This window comes from Hibiscus syriacus, unplaced genomic scaffold (assembly GCF_006381635.1).
Source record: "Hibiscus syriacus cultivar Baekdansim isolate YM2019G1 unplaced genomic scaffold, ASM638163v2 tig00002511_pilon, whole genome shotgun sequence".
NCBI lineage: Eukaryota > Viridiplantae > Streptophyta > Magnoliopsida > Malvales > Malvaceae > Hibiscus > Hibiscus syriacus.
The window spans coordinates 1516355-1535059 of record NW_024061932.1 but is presented as its reverse complement, the minus strand read 5'-3'; positions in this window follow the sequence as shown (position 1 = coordinate 1535059).

The following is an 18705-nucleotide window of genomic DNA, read 5'->3' as shown; positions in this document are numbered from 1 at the left end:
ATCCCCTGTCCAAAATCGATGATATGTCTGACCAGTTTGGAAGGGCTACCATCTTTTCAATGATATACTTAAGATATGTTATTACCATCTTAAGGTGAAGATTCTAACATCCCAAAGATTGCCTTCATTACTCAATATGGGCATTAGAAGTTTCTAGTTACGCCATTAGGGTTAACCAATCCCCCTACTACCTTTATGGATTTGATGAATAATTATTTTTACCTTATCTAGACTAGTTTGTGGTCGTGTTCATATACGATATATTGGTGTATTCTCGGACTAAAGTAGACCATGATGAGCATTTGAGGATCATTCTATAGACTTTGAAGGAGCATAATTTGTTTGCCAAGTTGAGAAATTATGAGTTCTAGCTCAGAGATGTGGCTTTTTTGGGACATGTTGTATCTATTGAGGGTATTTGGGTGGATCAGAGTAAAGTAGAGGCTATTCTGAGTTGGAAGTAACCTAAGAATATCTCGAAGATTCGTAGCTTCTTAGGCTTAACTGGTTATTACCGTCATTTTGTTAAAGTTTTCTCAATCATTGTAGCTCATCTGATGAATCTATTGAGAAAGGACGTCCTTTGTCTGGTCTGAAGCCCTAGTATTGATTCAACCCTAGTTTGGGAAGGGTTTTTATTTTATAGCAATGGTTCTCACTCTGGACTAAGATGTGTACTAATGTAGGATGGAAATGTTGTAGCTTATGTGTCTCGTCCGTTAAAGTATCATGAGCACAACTGCCCCGCCGATGATCTAGAGTTAGTTGTTGTGGTTTTTCTCTGAAAATTTGGAGACACTATGTCTACAGAAAGAAGTTTTATATCATTATTGACCATATAAGTATCTGCTTACTCAGGTGGAGCTAAAAATGAGGAAACATCGCTAGTTGGAGCTTCTGAAGGACTATGATTATGAGATAGAGTATTATCTGGGAAAGGCCAATGTGGTGGTTGATACTTTGAACCGTAAGGCGGTATCTGATCTAAGGGCCTTGTTTACCAAGTTCAGGTTGTATGATGGTGGTAGTCTCTTGGTAGAGTTACAAGTTAAGTCGACCTTAGCCAAGGAGATTAAGGCTAAGGAGGTCCTAGATAGATCATTGCTTTCCATTATTAAACAAGTTAAGCATAAATCGAGCTCGGATTATACCTTTGATCAAGATGGGGTACTATATTTCCATGGTCGTTATTGTGTTCCTAGGGATGATGAGTTGAGACAGACTACTCTTCAGGAGGCTTATAGTAGTCCTTATGCCATGCATCATAGTGGGGACAATATTTACAAGAATCTCAAGAAGCGTTACTATTGGATTGGTATGAAGAAAGATATTTCTGATTATGTGGTGAGCTGACTGCTTTTGAGTAGGTCCAGGTAGAGCATTAGCACCTGTTTGCTCTATTGCAGCATATTATGATTACAAAGTGGAAATTAGAGTGCATCACGATGGATTTTATGATTTGGTTGGCTCTGAATACTTCAGAAAATGAATTCTTTCTAGTGATTATTGATTGACCCACCAAGTCAGCTCACTTTATTCATGTTCGAGTTAATTATTCCCTAGACAAGATGGCTAGGATATGTAACTCTGAAATTGTTAGACTTCATACTGTTTTGTTATCTATAATCTCTTACCGAGACCCTATATTCAATTTTAGATTTTGAAAGACTTTACATGAGACTTTGGCTACTCGTATGAAGTTTCGTATAACTTTTCATCTGCAAATCGATGGTCAGTCCGAGAGAGTGATACATGTTCTGAAAGATATTCTACAGGGATGTGTGATTGACTTTAGTGGTAGTTAGGAGGACTTTTTTCCGTTAGCTGAGTTCGCTTACAACAATAATTACCAGGCTAGCATTCACATGACACCGTATGAGGCTCTATATGGACGTAAATGTAGTAATCCTATCTGTTGAACTGAGTTACATGATAGGAGGATGTTGGGTCCAGAGTTAGTCTAAGAGACAGAGGATACTGTCAAATTGATCTGTGATCATTTGAGATAGGCCTTTGATAGACATAAATCTTATGTTGATTAGATGCGGAATGGTTACAAGTTTGAGGTTGGGGATTAGGTTCTTTTGAAGGTATCTCCGTGGAAGAAGGTGTTGATATTTGGATGCAAAGGTAAGTTGAGTCCAAGGTTCATTAGGCCATATCGCATTTTAAAGAGAGTCAGACCTGTTTCTTATCAACTTGAGTGACCTCCCCAACTTAGCCACATTCATGTTTTCTATGCATCTATGTTGAGGCGATACCTTATGGATTTGGGTCACGTTATTCAGATCGAGGATATGGATTTGAGGCCTGACTTGTCCTAGGAGAAGGAACCTGTTCAAATTATAGATCAGGTCGATAGAGTTCTTCGGAACAGGAGGATTCGATGGTTAAAGTTCAGTAGAGTAACCCTAGTCCCTAATAAGCTATCTGTGAGTTATTGGAGTTGATGGAGGCTCAGTCTTCGTATCTAAGACCAGGTAAATTTCGAGAATGAAATTTCTTTTAAGGGGAGAGTTGTCACACCCCGATTCCAGGGCTAATTTTTTCCTAATTTATTCTAAGGGATTAAATTGAAATTTTGGTTAAATTTATAACAAAACTCAAAAAATAACAAAACCTCAATGACCAATGGTGTAATTTCACCAATATCTAGATGAAAAGGGTTTAAAAACCCCATTTTTCATGAAACTTTTAATTTCTGGAAACCTTGGAGTTTATCTCTCTTCAACCTTCACTTTTTGCATTACTTCACTAAGAAAGTTCAAATGATGTTTCGTAGCCAATCGTAGCTCCGGTAGTTATATTGTCCATCCCATCGTGTTCCTTATGTCATCCCATGTCCAACAGTGGTCGTCTTGTTGTCTTTATCGTCGGCGTGTGGAGGGGTGAGATAGTTTAATTTTATTACATTTCTGAATCGAGCTCTTTTTCGTTCACCGTTATGAACCGAGCTAGGTAAGTGTCTCAAAATGCTTAAACAATTGTAGAATATTTTGGTAATTTTTACATAGTTAGAAGCCATCGCACTTGCCCTGCATCGCCACTATGCACGGGGCTTGTCCATCTCCTGGTGGACCATCTAAAAGCGTGTTAACCTGACCCGCTAACCCGTTTATCGATCCAACTCGTTGACCCGTCGGACCCGATTCGTTAACCCCTCCAGCCCAAAACCCAAACCAGCCCAATTGAGCCGAACAGAACCGATCAAACTAAATCGGATTTAATCGATCCAATTGAACCAAACTAAACTGTTGATCAAACTATTGATTTGATCGAACCATGGACCATTGATTGTTGTTGATGACTGTTGATTGGCCTTAACTTTGACCGTTGACTCTTTTTTGAATACTACCCTCTTGAAGTCTTTTGACATCCTTAGTCTGAATTTTCGGCTTTTTTCACCAAATTCTGACCTGAATGCCCAGAATCAAGCTTGTTAAACCAAAAATGCTTAGTATTTTTTATCATTTATACACATTTATTTGGGATTTGATTATGAAATTAATTTGAGATTATATTTTTATGAAGGTACTCATGAATTATAGTTTATTAATTATTATGTTAGGATTTTAATACTTTTTTTGACTTGTAGGATATATACTGTCACCGATCGTGATAGGTTGACTCGAGAGTAGGGTACCCAATCTGACTACTCAGACTGATACAAATGTGTTCTTATTGGTGTTACAATATTGTTTTCAACTATCTGTCTGAACTGCTTTGAAATTCATATTATATTTAATATTCTGGTTGCATGATATCTGATTTACCGTATATTTTCGACATGATCTCTAGTTATCGTATTTCTATATCTGATTATGAAATATGACATTTTTAATGTTTTAATAAATTAAAATACTTTTTCACTCAAATACATGTACATTTACTATCATTAGGGGGTATGATTGGAGAAAGTATCCTAGGCCTAGTTTAAGAGCTGTAACACCTTACCGCATACTCCCTTACTTTGTGCACAGGATTAGACCTTACCACAGGCCCTTATTCTATCGGTATAAGGTTCTTACTGGGTGAGAAGGTGGGTGTATGGTTTAGAGAAACCTATACGTTATGGTGATTAGATGAAGGTAGTGTTCATGTTTTCAAAACCTATTTTATAAATCAACTTTTACCAAAGTATTTCATCTATTTGTTTTTATACACCACAAGGAGCACACTGGGCTTTATAACTCACTCTTTAATTTTTAACTTTTCAAATAGTACCAGACAGTAGGCTAGCAGACTTGGCATTAGGAGGACCGGTCTCTCCTCATTTTTTTACCACTGTATATTTATGTATGTTTTTTGTTATACTTTCCTGGCATGTGTTTTTACTACATTCTTCACGTATCTGTATTACCAATACTTTGCTTTCCGATGTTGATATCTCTTTATATTTACCGCATGGACTTTTCTGATGGTTATTTCAGTATTTTATTGTTATATGGATTTGAAATACATTTTAAATATCAAAAGGACTTCTGAATATGATATGTGATCGTCTAGATTTGATCGTAACTTCAACGTCGGGTCTAAGGGTTACATATCATCTCAAGATACCAAAATCTACATTAATTCAAAGTCTTTGGACAATAATACTAACAAAAAATGGTATTCTTGTTGTTGTAATCAAACATTAACAATAAACTATCTCGAATAAAAGACTAATCGTTGGATTAATGTAATGCTTACATAAAATACCTTATAATTGTACTATATTATTACAAGTGTCCCATGAAATCTGCCCAAATATTAACTTTCCTTTGGGTCAATTAATAAACGTATGAATCACAAGAAATACATAATCATCTTGATATTTTAAATAAATCAGTATACACAAAAGAGGTCACTTTGGTGACATTATGTTTGAACTAATCTATCAAACTATTAGACGTAGTAATAATATGAATTAGTTCATTTTAAAATATTATATTCTATTAACCAACAGTCAAACCTGAAAAATCGAATTAATATATACATATATTGCATTAACAATATAAATAAACCATATAAATATTTTCAACTAATCAATTTCTCTGAATTTTATCTTTCAATTAAACTAAAAGATACAATAATAATAAATTTGAATGCACTTAAATATTATCTTAAGATATCAAATTCTGCATTAATATTTCATCTTTAGATATATGGTGAGGTAACCAAATACTAATAATAAGAACATGTCAAGCAAAAATCTTCCTTTGGGTCGATTTATTACTCACACATCAAACTAAATAATTATCACATAATTATTACCAAAGTTGTACATGCGATTATGTCAACTATTAATCTTCCTTTTGGTCGATCAATACTAACATATCCTAAATTAGATGTACATAACATTTATATTTTGAAAATCAAATATTTTCCATAACTAAGTTCACTTTAATGACTTATTACTTTAATTAAGTCCGCTCAAAATAAATATCAAATTCAAATTTAATATTTCTATAACAACCAAATGTCAAACCTAAAATTTCTGATTGCACTACAATATCAGAAATAACTCAGACTAAGGTTACACAAATGGTACTATAAAAAAACGTAAACCCAAGCCTTTGATAGTTTTTGAATAATTCCTTAAACATGCATTTAATCCACAACTTCATAAATTACCAAAAACAAACTGATTTAAAAATAATCAACATTTAACCTAAAGTTAAAATCAAAATTCATATCAATGAATTAAATCTTCAATCAAACTGAATCAAATATATCAATGATGAATATATATTCTATAATCCATAATAGTAAAAAATCAAGCCTAAATTTTCTAATAGCGTCATGATTTCTGAAGTAGCTCATAATAAGGTTATTTAAATGACACTATTACAAACTGAAAACCGAGATCTTTGACTATTCCTCAATAATTACTTAATCATGCATTCACCATATTAAACCAAATCAAAATGCATAAAACCAAAACCAAATTGAATATAGATATTATGGAAATCTCTAATCATGTATGCTTAATACCAAATTTGAACCCATATACAAATTTCCCAACTATTATGGAATGGTATAAAACCCCACGGCTATCATTAGGAATTAAAACCCAAAAATTCAATAATCAAGCCAAATAAATCAAAATCATAAATTATAAAAATAAAATAAAATAAAATAAAAAGTAAAACCTAAAAGTGAAACAGTAACACGCAACATCATTCAAATCTAATAAACTAAAGGGGCATAACATACCATAAGTGAAACGTGAAGCTTATTTGGGATTTATATAGACTTTTTATAATAACGAAAACACGCAAGTCAAACAATAAGGATCGCAGAAAAATTTAAATAAGATCATCACACCAAAATGAAGGTAAAACTAATAATTCTTTTTATTCATCATTATCCACGGTATAAAATTATCAAGGCAATCATGGGCAATAAACAAGAATGAAAACAAAGTGCAAGATGGAACAAAGAAATCAAGAAAAATTTGAATACAACAAGATACGAGAAACTCTACAATAAATATAATTAATAAATAGGGTCATCAAAAAAGAAAACCCAATGATATCGATTATTACCGGTATATGCAATTTACAAATGGCTTGATTATTAAGGGTTTCATTACTAAAAACCAAAGATTTAAAAAAATCATATTATCTCAAGTCCAAAAATTTATTATCAAATAAATAAAAAATTAAAATTTTAACTTCAATCTTTTAATCCAAATATTCTCAATGGTTCAACGTGATGGGGCATTGATGCCACTTGTTAGAACCAATCCATAACAAATATATAAAAATTAACCATGATCTAATCATGCTAAATCGTCAAGAATTAAATACTATATGTGAAAACGTACCTAAATTAATTGATAAGATGAAATCCTTAAGTATTTCTTTGGTTGTGATTTTCCAAGAAGATAGAATTCCCTTGAGTATAAACTCTCTAACGTTATAACAGAAAATATGAGATAATTTATTTATTGGGAACCATAACCTCTTTATATAGTTGATTTAAAAACCAATTATTACAGAAAAACTTATAACTCTTCCCCTCATCAAATTATAAATACAACTTTAATAGTATTTACACTTTTATTTCCATAACAATTCTAATACCTTATGACTTCATAACATAATTGGTCACTTAATTTATGTCATATTTTATGATAACAATATATATTAAAAATATGTGCCCATAATTATGAATTTTAATGCAACAATCTCCCACTAGGGCAATATATGTTTCTTGATAAATGTACAACTTTATGAGCTAAAAAATTGTTATCATACAATAGGTCTTCTATAACTATCTCGTCCATTAATTATATCAATATATGATTAAAGTGGTATTCATCGTATCAATCATGACTAGACCCATCAATGGTCACGTATACAAACATAGTCAAATGACATAGATCAATCATGAAGTGTAGCATGGAAATTACATGTAATGTGAAAAACATATATCTATTTCCAACTGATCATCTTTAAACATTAGTAATATAAAATTTTACCAAAACTGTAGTATGGATAACCCAAAATAAAATTTATTTTGCAGAAAGTAACCTTAAAATAAATATCCTTTAATTGAAGTAACTGAAATTATGTTTGTATCAAATGAGTATTTAAATTACAAACTCCAATTAAAATGAATATACTTAAATGATATGACACCCATATGAATAGTATGCTCAAGAAAGACATAGGGTTATAGGTTCTTAGTAAGCGCATAATAATGAGTTTGTGCATATATCCTCTATAAACACATAACCACTATGATTTTTCTTTAACAATCAGAAACACAATGTATATGTGTTTGTACTTGAGGTGTTTCAATTATATATGGAATAAATGACAACAACATAGTTTTCACTGTTAGAACTAAATCATAATAAATATGAAATTAACAAACCAGGATCTAATCATGTCAAATAATCAAGAATAAAATACTATTAGTTGCGGAAACGTACCTGAATTAATTAATAGGTTGAAATCCTTGAATCATTCTTTTTTTGTGATCTTCCAAGAAGATAGAATTCTCTTGAGTATAAACTCTCTTAAGTATATCCTAAAATCATACATTATGTCTAAATGCGTATAAACCTGAGTATACATTAAATTCATTATTTATTTTGAACCATAAGGAACCTTTTTACAATTCCTTAACTTCAAAAGCATCCCTAGGGCACTGCTCAATACTAAACTTATTTCTTTTCAAAATAAGTGGTATCATTTGGTTTACTACCACAAAACTTATAGTATATACAATTTTCAAACAAATTCATCTCAAAACCAAAATGAGACAATCACTTGATGAAATTTGTTATACAATTAACGTAAGTCATACTTGAACTCATAGATGAGTTTCCCTAATTTGCATATCATTAATTTTGTATCACTAAATACAATTTTCAGACTACACCATATAAAATATTTCATCAATGTTACCATTTAGAAACACAATTTTGAAATCCAATTTATGTAACTCAAAATCAAATATGAGCAATAATTATCAAAATTATCCTGAAAGAGTCTTTCAATGAAACCAAAGAGAAAGTCTCTACAAAATTAATGTTTCCTTTCAGAATATATCCTTTATATACAAGACATGTCTTATACTTACCAACATAATCATTTTCATCCATCTTGATTATAAATACTCATTATAAAAAATTAACTTTGCACCTTCAGGTAATGGGATAAGTCCTCAAACTTTATTATCTTATATAAAAATTATACTCTTCTTACTTAGCATTAATTCACTTTTTTAGAGTCATAACTTTTATGACATGACGAAGGTTGATTAGATCAACTTCCATCATTCTACTGTCATCCTTATTTCTTGTAAAAAAAACATAATAGTCTAAAATAATATTTCTCTCATCTCATGGATCTTCCTAATGACACTTGTTCTTTGAGATTGTTGAGTTTGATCTTCCGTAACAATTTTTTTATTAACTTGAGAATTGTTCAAAATAATCTTATTGAGATTCTATACTCACTTCTTGATTAATGACAAGTATGAACACATGAATCTCATCAAAAGTGATAATAGGAATTGAGTTATAATTCAATTCATCCTCAAAATTAATTCTTTAAACCTTATTTCTCCCTCCAAACTCAACATCCTAAAAGAGTGTTATAGATCTCACCTTAAAAATATATTTAATTATGAGATCATAAAACTCATAACCCTAAACCACTCAAAATAACCAAAATAATTTTTTTTACTATTTTAGAATTTAATTTCTCCTCATATGCCTCAAATTAACTTAAAAGAGAAAAACCCTTTGTAAGATATTGTTGTCTCCTTTAAGTTGGACCCTTAACAACTACATTCTGATTTTTTCCTAATAGAAATCATGTAAAAACGCCTAAATCAGCAATAACAATGAACAATCAAGGATTATTTTAACACAAAATATAGCACAAAATAAACATTATTCATTATTATTGAGAACTCGTCGTATTATCAAGATGGAAGTTCGTTTCACATCAACCATCCCGCTACCTCAAGGGTTAAACCAATAGAATTGCATGTTGATAATGAGGTTCTAGACTTTAATGAGATAGCTGAGAATGAGAGGTCAAATCATGAGCTTACTCAGCAGTTGATGAATCTATATAAGATATTGAAATTTGTCTAGGTGGTGGAGCTGATTTATGGATTTGATTCTAAAGAGCTGAGTTTGGTCCCTGATTTGTTCCTTCGACCAAAGTTCAAATTACCTGATTTTGAGAAGTACCATAGGACTACTTTCCCTTCATCCCATATCACAATGTTTTATAGGAGAATGTCTAGTCATGTTGATAATGAGAAGTAGTTGATACATTGCTTCCAGGATAAGTTTTCTAGATCTGTACCCAAATGGTACAACCAGGTGACTAAGACCCACAGTAAAGCGTGGATGTATCTGGCTAAGGCATTTTTATAACATAACTACCATGTCACCTACTTATTCCCTGGAAAATAGATTATCCAAAACATGGAGAATGAGCATAATGAATCATTCTATCAGTATGCCCAGAGGTGGGGTGACATGGCAGCCCAAGTTCAACCACCACTGTTAGAAAAAAAAAAGCTATGGTTATCTTCATGAATACTTTAAGATACTCATACCTTAGACACTTGCTAGGAAATGCTACCAAGAGTTTTGTTGACTTAGTTATTTTTGGTAAACTGATTGAGAATACCAAAAAAAGTGGTAGAATTGAAGGGGGAGATGGTCTAACTCAAAGAAGCTCATTTACAAAGAAAAAAACAAAAAATGAGGTGAACAACAAGAGCACCTACAACAATAGTGTTGCTTCAATGAGTGTTATGATTGTCACTATTAGGTGAACAACACAAGTACCTTTAAGGAATGATACGAATGACAAGTAGGTTCGTCTGAGAGAATTCTGAGAGGGTGATCTACTGCTAAAAAAGATCTTGTATATTCATAAATATTTATGTGGGAAACGAATGCCTAACTGGGAATGGTCATACGTTGTCAATAAGGCTTTTTTCCAGAGTAGAGTTGATTTTGGCAAATATTGATGGAGAAGAGCTGAGGAACCCAATAAAATAGAACTCTATCAAGAAATATTATGCTTAGAATAAGAAAAAATGAAAATGAAAAAATTAAAAATTAAAAGAAAATTGAAAGGGGGTGTTCAATATGAAAATCCATAAAGTGTATCTTGATAATAGAAAACCTAAAATGGCGGCTCAAATGTATTATGATATTATGCATCCAGTAATTAAACCCTATCGAGAGACTAGCACTTTGAACGAAACCTCAAACCTACAAACATCTTCCCAACGTTCAAAATCTTTCAAACAGGAGCTCACCTTAGTGCTCCAAGTTATATCGAATTGATTGGTTTAGAAACACTCATGCTAAAGATTCTCGGATAATTTGTCTCTTATTTCTATATTTCATTTCATTTATGTGATTGCCATGACTTTTTATAAATTCCAAGATTTTATCAATAAATTCCAAGTGTATCACTTCAAACTTTAGATCTATTTATTTTTGTAAGCATATTATAAGTATACTAACATAGTCTAAAACAAAACAAAAGATTTCTTAGTATTAATTTGAGTTAACCTATTGAGTGTATGGAATCCAAAGTAGGTTGCAGTGTCAACATTTTTGTTCATTAATAAAAGTGTGTGGCAAAGCATGACAAAATCAATATATACGACCCAAAACACAAATAGGACAATAAAATGATGGCAATTCAGTTTGTTCCCCGGCAAATTTCCAATAAGATCTTATCAAAGACGGATAAAAGAACATTTTTGTAGAGAAGAAGAAAAAGAAAAAGAAATCTAAGATGAAAACCTAAAAGGGGAACTATATGGCATTTAAGGTAAAAACTGGGAGGAAATACGAAAAGTTGAGCTTAAATAAGATAATAAATTTGATGTGATCCTATCTAGCACAAACTCTCTTCATGACATGCTCACATCATTGAAGAACCTACAAGTTTATTCTAAGGAAGTTTTTCCTTATTTCATCTTTTACTATTTTATATATGCATTACACATTGATATAAACATATATAAACACTTTAGAGTCTACTTGAATATTATATGTTTACCACGTCTTTTGAATTGAAAATTATGTGATATTCATGCATAATATAGTTCACTTCTTTATATCATGGTTAAACTTAGCTCATTTCATGCCTATGTTATGTTATTCATTCATTCTTAGCTTATTTTGCAACCATACCATAGGTGGCAACATTTATTCTTAAGTATTTTCATTGTCTCCTTACTTATGTTATTATTTCCATGACACATGTAAGTACTTTGGTAAATAAGGAAGGTTATACCAGCTCAATGACAAGAACTCAACCTATGGCAGCTCATGTTAACTTAAAGACATTAAGGGTTAGGTCACTCAAGCTCAAAGCATAAGGACAGTAGCTCAAGATTAGCTAAAGGAGATGAACGTGAGCTTAAACTAATTGGTCAGCAGTTGAGGACCAAGTAGCTAAGGTAAGGACTTACGGCAGTTGGAGATTCACTAGGTACGTAGCTAGCTACCTACACTACTTAGCTAGTTACCTAAGCTACCTAGATAGCTAACTACACTAACTAACTACCTATGACTCCACCTTAGCACCAACCACCTTCCATGCATGTATCCTACATCCTATAGTCGAGACCACACAAAATCATGGCGTGGAGAGGCATACTACATCATAAGGAGTCATGTCCATCAAAGTAGGTTTCCATGTGTATATACAAGACATGTGCACTCCATATGATACAACTAGATGCCAAACTCCAAAGGACATTACTATTCAGCCCAGTCTTCTCCAGCCACTCGTTTTGGTGCCAAGGACGAAGCATAACAAGCCTTTTCAGCCAATCATGTACAACCAAACATTTGAGCTCCCTTAAGGTTGAACTATGTTATCTATTCAGCCAAAAAGGATTCCTTAAGGTAATTAAAGGCTAGCCAAACCATCACTATAGTTATTCATCATCTAGAGTTGTAATTATACATCAAAGGATCATGTACTTTCATGAGAAATGCTTAAACTGAGCCAACATGTATATATTCGACCTTCCCCTTTATTTTCTATATAAAGCCAATGTCTTGGCTCTTATAAGGAATCATCCCTTTTGCATATCAATATATTGTGAGGTTTTCCTCTTTTCTAATTTCTTTAAGAAATCTATCGAATTACCAATTGCCTTATGTGCATGTGGAGTCAACCCCCTTTCTTTTTGATAGATACTTATGTTTCCTAGTTCTATATAACTAGAGCGGCCAAGTCCTTGTTTACTACCCATTAAACAAATTATAAGGTGTGGTTCTAGAGTCCTTTTAGCCTAGTTTCAACCTTATTTGTTTAAGATACTATCAACCTATTCCATTATTTCTTTAGCCATCACCACGCCTAAAATAACCCATTTTTTATTGCATACTCTTATCATCATTGTAACCCACTTCTATCACCATTACAACAACTACTATGCCAATTTTTATGCCTATCTTACTACAAGTGCTTGCTCTTTCACTATATCCACAATCGAGGTAAGTGTGTCTTACATCAAGCGATATTCAGAGATTTGGGTGAAGAGAAAACATACACAAGAAGCCTACAAATAAGAAAGGAGAAAGAAAAAAAATAGAAGAACAAAACAAGGTGTGGCCAAAGCTAAGAAAACAACAAAGAAGGCTCCAAAACAAAAAAAGGGTACAAGCATAAAAGTGAAGGCCAAAGATAAAAGTGAAGCAGCAAAAGAAGAAAAAGGAAAGAGAAACAACAACAAGGTATTTATCACAAAGCCAAAGTTATTCAAGATCTTGATTGTAGTGAAAAGTGAAGTTGTCAGTCCCTTATTTCTTAATAACCCCTTCTTTTTTCTTTATTATTTCTAAGCCACCTTTTTTGTTTCATTTTGCTTTATATCCTACCTAACCAATTTTTTACCTGATGCTAATATAAAACCAAGACTTGAAAGGTTTCGAGTGAGTTCTCTTTAGGACTATCACAAAGAGGAAAGAATGAAACATGACACTAAGCGTGGTAGATCGGAATAGGATAAGTAAAAGCCACTGAGTCCTGAGTGCCAAACACGATTGATCTAAGTGACATCATTCTTTTCTTTGGAGTGTCTTTGAGATGATTTGGGATTGATAAATTGGTAAGTTCCTTTTACAATTTTTCATTCTTTGTTTCACTAACAATTTTTCATCTTTCAATGGAGTACGAAAAGCAAAGAATGAATGCATTTCACACTCTTTGCCATGTAATTGGTAAAGTGTGTTTTATAAATATTGATAGTGAAAGTTACACCAACCTTGCAAGCACATTAATGGTGAACAAATTCGAGTTAAAGATAACCAAGCATCCAAGCCCCTATGATTTGAAATGGTTGAAATACAAAGAAGAGTTAAGAGTCATAGAGAAAGTTCTTGTGCAAATCTTAATTAGAAAGTACAAGGATGAAGTTTTTTGTGATGTTGTTTCCATGAATACAAATCACCTTCTTCTCGAATGGTCGTGGCAATATGACAAGTGTGCAATATATGATGGCTTCACCAATTGCTAATATTTCATCCATAGTGACAAGAATGTCACTTTGGCACCCCTTACTCCAAATCAAGTACATGAAGATCAAACTTACTTGAAAAGGAGTATTGAAGCAATGAAGAATAAAATCAAACAAGATGCAATAGATGAAGAACGATTTGAAGAGGCAAAAGTAATTGAAGTTAAAAATGAGCAAGTTGAAAGAGATTAGATTCAAAAAGAGACTATGAACGAAAAATAAAGTGAAGTTGAAAAGAATGAGAGTGAAATAGTGAATGAAATACAAGTTGGAGTTGAAAATGAGTATGAGGGAGGAAAGGATCAACAAAAATAGATTTTACCTAACCTTTCTTTTCTTCCTACTTTTGATTTGACATTATTGCAGGATGATAAGAAGACTTCGAGGGGCATTTCAAATTCATCACAAATCATGAACATGATCCAAAAACATCCATATTTTGATTAACCAAAGAAGTTTTCTATGAAGAACAACAAGCACCAACCATCATCTATACATTTTGATGAGTTTATTTTCTCTACTCTTTTCAATCTATTTTTATTTTCTACTAATCTAATTATGATTTTAGGAAATGAAAGGAGACATCCTTTTGAAAGAGAACAACACTGGAAGATATGAGGAAATAAAGAAGATGTATAATTGATTGAAGTCTTGAACTTTAACAAATCAAATGGCATTGTTTTGATTCTAAAGCATTGTTGGAGAACGTTAGATGATGATTCAAAGATTATTCCTAATATGCATAGCTCTCTAATGGGTGTCTCCATTCACTCAAATAAAATCTTTCAAAGAGGTACAAAGGAGGAAGGTAAAAAAAGACTTCATGTCACAATCTCGTAAGGAGGAAGATGATTTCAACAAAATATCAGCCCACAATTCCATCAGTGAAAGAAATGTATTTCAGTAAAGAATTAATGACTTTCAGGTCAATACCTTTGGGTACTTCAAATAGATGTGAGTGAGATATGATAGTCTTTTGCAGGTTTAAAATTCTTCAAAGTGAAGATAGATCAACATTTCCAATGGAAGAGTTCTTAATGAGAAGAACTCATCCGATGAGGGAGAAGAAATTCATAAGAGAAGAACTTGTTCATCCTTGGCTGACCCATCACATAAGAAGTTGAATCAGCGTTTTCCAGTAGAAGGGTTTTGGATGAGAAGAGTTTATCTGATGAGGGAGAAAAAAATCCTAATGAGAGGAACTTGTTCAATCTTGGCTTATCCATAACATAAGTAGTTGGATCAACATTTTCGAGTGGAAGGGTTCCTAATGAGAATAACTCGTCCAATGAGGGAGAAGAAGTTCCTAATGAAAAGAACTTGTTCAACCTTGGCTCATCCATCACATAAGGAGTTGAATCAGCATTTTCCAGTTGAAGAGTTCCTAATGAGAATAACTTGTCCGATGAGGGAGAATAATTTCCTAATGAGAATAACGTCCTAATTAGAAGAACTTATTCAACCTCGGCTTGTCCATAACATAAGGAGTTGGACCAACATCACCCTTTTGTTAGATTACATCACAGAATAAGATGAATCAATGGTCTTTTTTCTAGATTCCATCACAGAAAGAGGTGGATCAACATGATGAGGAAGAAGAATTTCATAAAGAAGAGCTTGTGTAACCTTAGAAAGACCTTTGTGGAAAAACGATGAGTTCATATAGAATAGATCTTTTAATTTTTCCAAATACGGAAATAGCTTAATCTTTCAAGGGAGTAAAAAGTTCCTAAAGAGAAGAACTTCTTGCTCTAGGTTTTCAAAACAAGAATTTGATTTCGAACGAAAATTTGTGTTATTCTCTCTTTGTCCTATTATTGTTATATGATAATAGACAAAGAGGGGCATTTGTAAACAGACATTTTCGTACTAAATTAAATTTGAATTATTTAGTTATCATTTTTATAAATAAATAAATAAATCCATTTAAGGGTTATTGTAAGAACTTATGTTAAATTATATATATATATGAATGTATGAGTAGGAAAGGAATAATAGAAAGTGCAAAAACAAAGAAATACACATTTTGTGATTAATTATATTATATAAACATTACATGTTTCAATTAGTAAAATATAAATATTTAATACAATAACACATAAATAAAATACAAGGTATTAACATGTGTTCATCCTATACAAGTTTAATTACAAGCAAGCCCAACAAAAAATTCAAGTCCAATACAGTCCAAAGGTTTATTACAAAGCAAATGACCAAAGGCAGGGGCAATGGAGTCAAGCAACCCGTACACATTGACCCAGGGAAACTAGGGTCCCCACTTTTCTTTAAAGCATTGCCAAATTCAAAGAAGATCTAAAAGCATGTGATCCTTAGTAAGTAGGGTTTTGGGGTTTAGGCTTTAAAATTTATGGTTTTTTCGTTTTATGTTAACCCTAAAAAAGAGGAAAAACCACATTTAGGCCACCAAACTCACCCGTGTTTTTGCAGATGGTCATCTGTTTGGTTTTGTTTGTTATTTACTTCGAATTAGAATACTAAACATGTTATTTTCCCTTTTATTTTTTGTCATTAGTTGCCATGATTAAAAAAGTGTAAATTGTGTTTAAGTCCCTTTAAATTAGTCTTTTATGCACCTTAGCTATTGTACCCTTAATTTTTTTGGTTGATTATTTTTGTTTATTTTAATTTAGCCACAGCCATGCTATGATTAGTTTAATATGAATTTGTTTTAAGTTATTGAATTTTAGTCCTGACACTTTAATACCATTTGGTTTAGATTCCTCTTAGTTTAGTCCCTAATTCGTATACTCATTTTTAAGTTTAATCCCTAACTTTAGAATTCTTTAAGATTAGTTCCTAAACTTTTAAATTTAGGAAATATTCAATTTGGCCTTCACCTTAATGTCCGAGGGTCATTTCGATTATTTGATTCAATAATTGGTTAAAATCGATTAGGATTGAAATTAGAGCCTCCTTTTGGGCTTAATTTCACTTTAATCCTTTAATTTAGGAAATATTCGATTTGGCTCTCGCCTTAGTGTCCGAGGATCCATTTCAATTATTCGATTCAATAATTGGTTAAAATCAATTTGAATCGATATTAGAGCCTCCATTTTATAAAATTTCATGTAAAAGAAGCACTTCTAATATCGTAACAGGTCACCTGAATTGTTCCTCTATTACTGACGTCGTCTATAAACTTGTTTCATAATCAAAGACTCTTTCTCAAATAAGAGCCTTTCAGAAGTTGTTATGACATAGGTACACCTTCATCCTATGGGGGTAGAAATGGATATCATTTAAAAAATAATAATAATTTTATACCATTTCAATAAAAAAGAAAAAAAACTTATTAGCGCTTTAATACCGAGAAAAACATTTATAACTTTAAATAATTTTTCAATTAACTGCCAATATTAATAGGATTAAAATTATTTTATTCTTAGTCATTATATTTTTTTATTATTAATCATTTTTTTTAGTACAGAAAGAAAATACGCAAGAAAGGTGTTATTATCCATTCACCATTTTCAACCACAGTTTCATCTCCACCTCCCTCTTTTTTATCTTATTATTATTTTTCGTTTTCTTTGTTAAGGAACTGCTTTGCTGTATTATCTATCTTTTTATTTATTATTCTCTTTTCAGAGCGATGACGTCAAGTGAAAACAGATGTACAAAAGTCATGGATAATTATATTTTCTGTTTTTATTTTATTGTAATAATTAAAAATATAAATGTAACCCTATTTTTGGCCATCATATAAATAAGATATTCTTTTTACTAATATGAGATAAGTACAAGGTAATATATGTTTAAAGATAATGTTGAATTTTTCAACATTAAACGTTCACACTTCTGACATTTATAATGTTCGAACCCGAATCTACAAAGAATAATAATAATCATTTATCACATAGGCCACTAGGTTCATACATATAAATAAGATATTTGATTTATAGAGATTCTTATTGGAAAAATATAATATTTTAAAATTGTATATTTATGGGTTTGATACTAAATATGTTTATATTTTAAAAATTATAAATAAATCATTTATTTAAAATATTGTTATAGACAAATTATTGTATTATTAAAATTAGATGAAATATCGGTATAGTTTAATATATAATAGTTTTAAATTTTTTAAATTTATATAATTTATTAATTATATTTAAATATAAAATAATTAAATAAATTTATCCTTTAAATTTAAAAAATCAATCATTTTAGTATTTTTATTCTATTAATTGATTTTTTTCTTAAAATATTTACTTGTTATTTTTTAATATAATATTAATTTAACGATAATTTGATATTTTATGGTACATTGCAATTATCCAATTATTGTTTTGATTCAACGAGTTTAATTGATTAGTTTAATAGTATCCCAAAAAAACTAAAAAATTAAAATTATAAAATAATTTTAAATTGTAATAAATTTAATATAACGTATAAATTTTAGATACTAAAGATATTATTCTACCGTACCGCACTAGTCATTATTTTAATCTTAACGACGTAATTACTAATTACTGTTTGTAATCATACTTTCATTACGGGGTTTATTTTTGGAAAGAGAAATATCTCGTTTACCCTATTATTATGTGTTTCTAGGAAAAAGAACGAGAAAATATAAATTAAAGAAAATGGTCTACTTGTGGTTTTAGATCTCTATCGTTTTCAAATTTTGATATTTAATTCTTCTATTTTAATTTATTATATTTA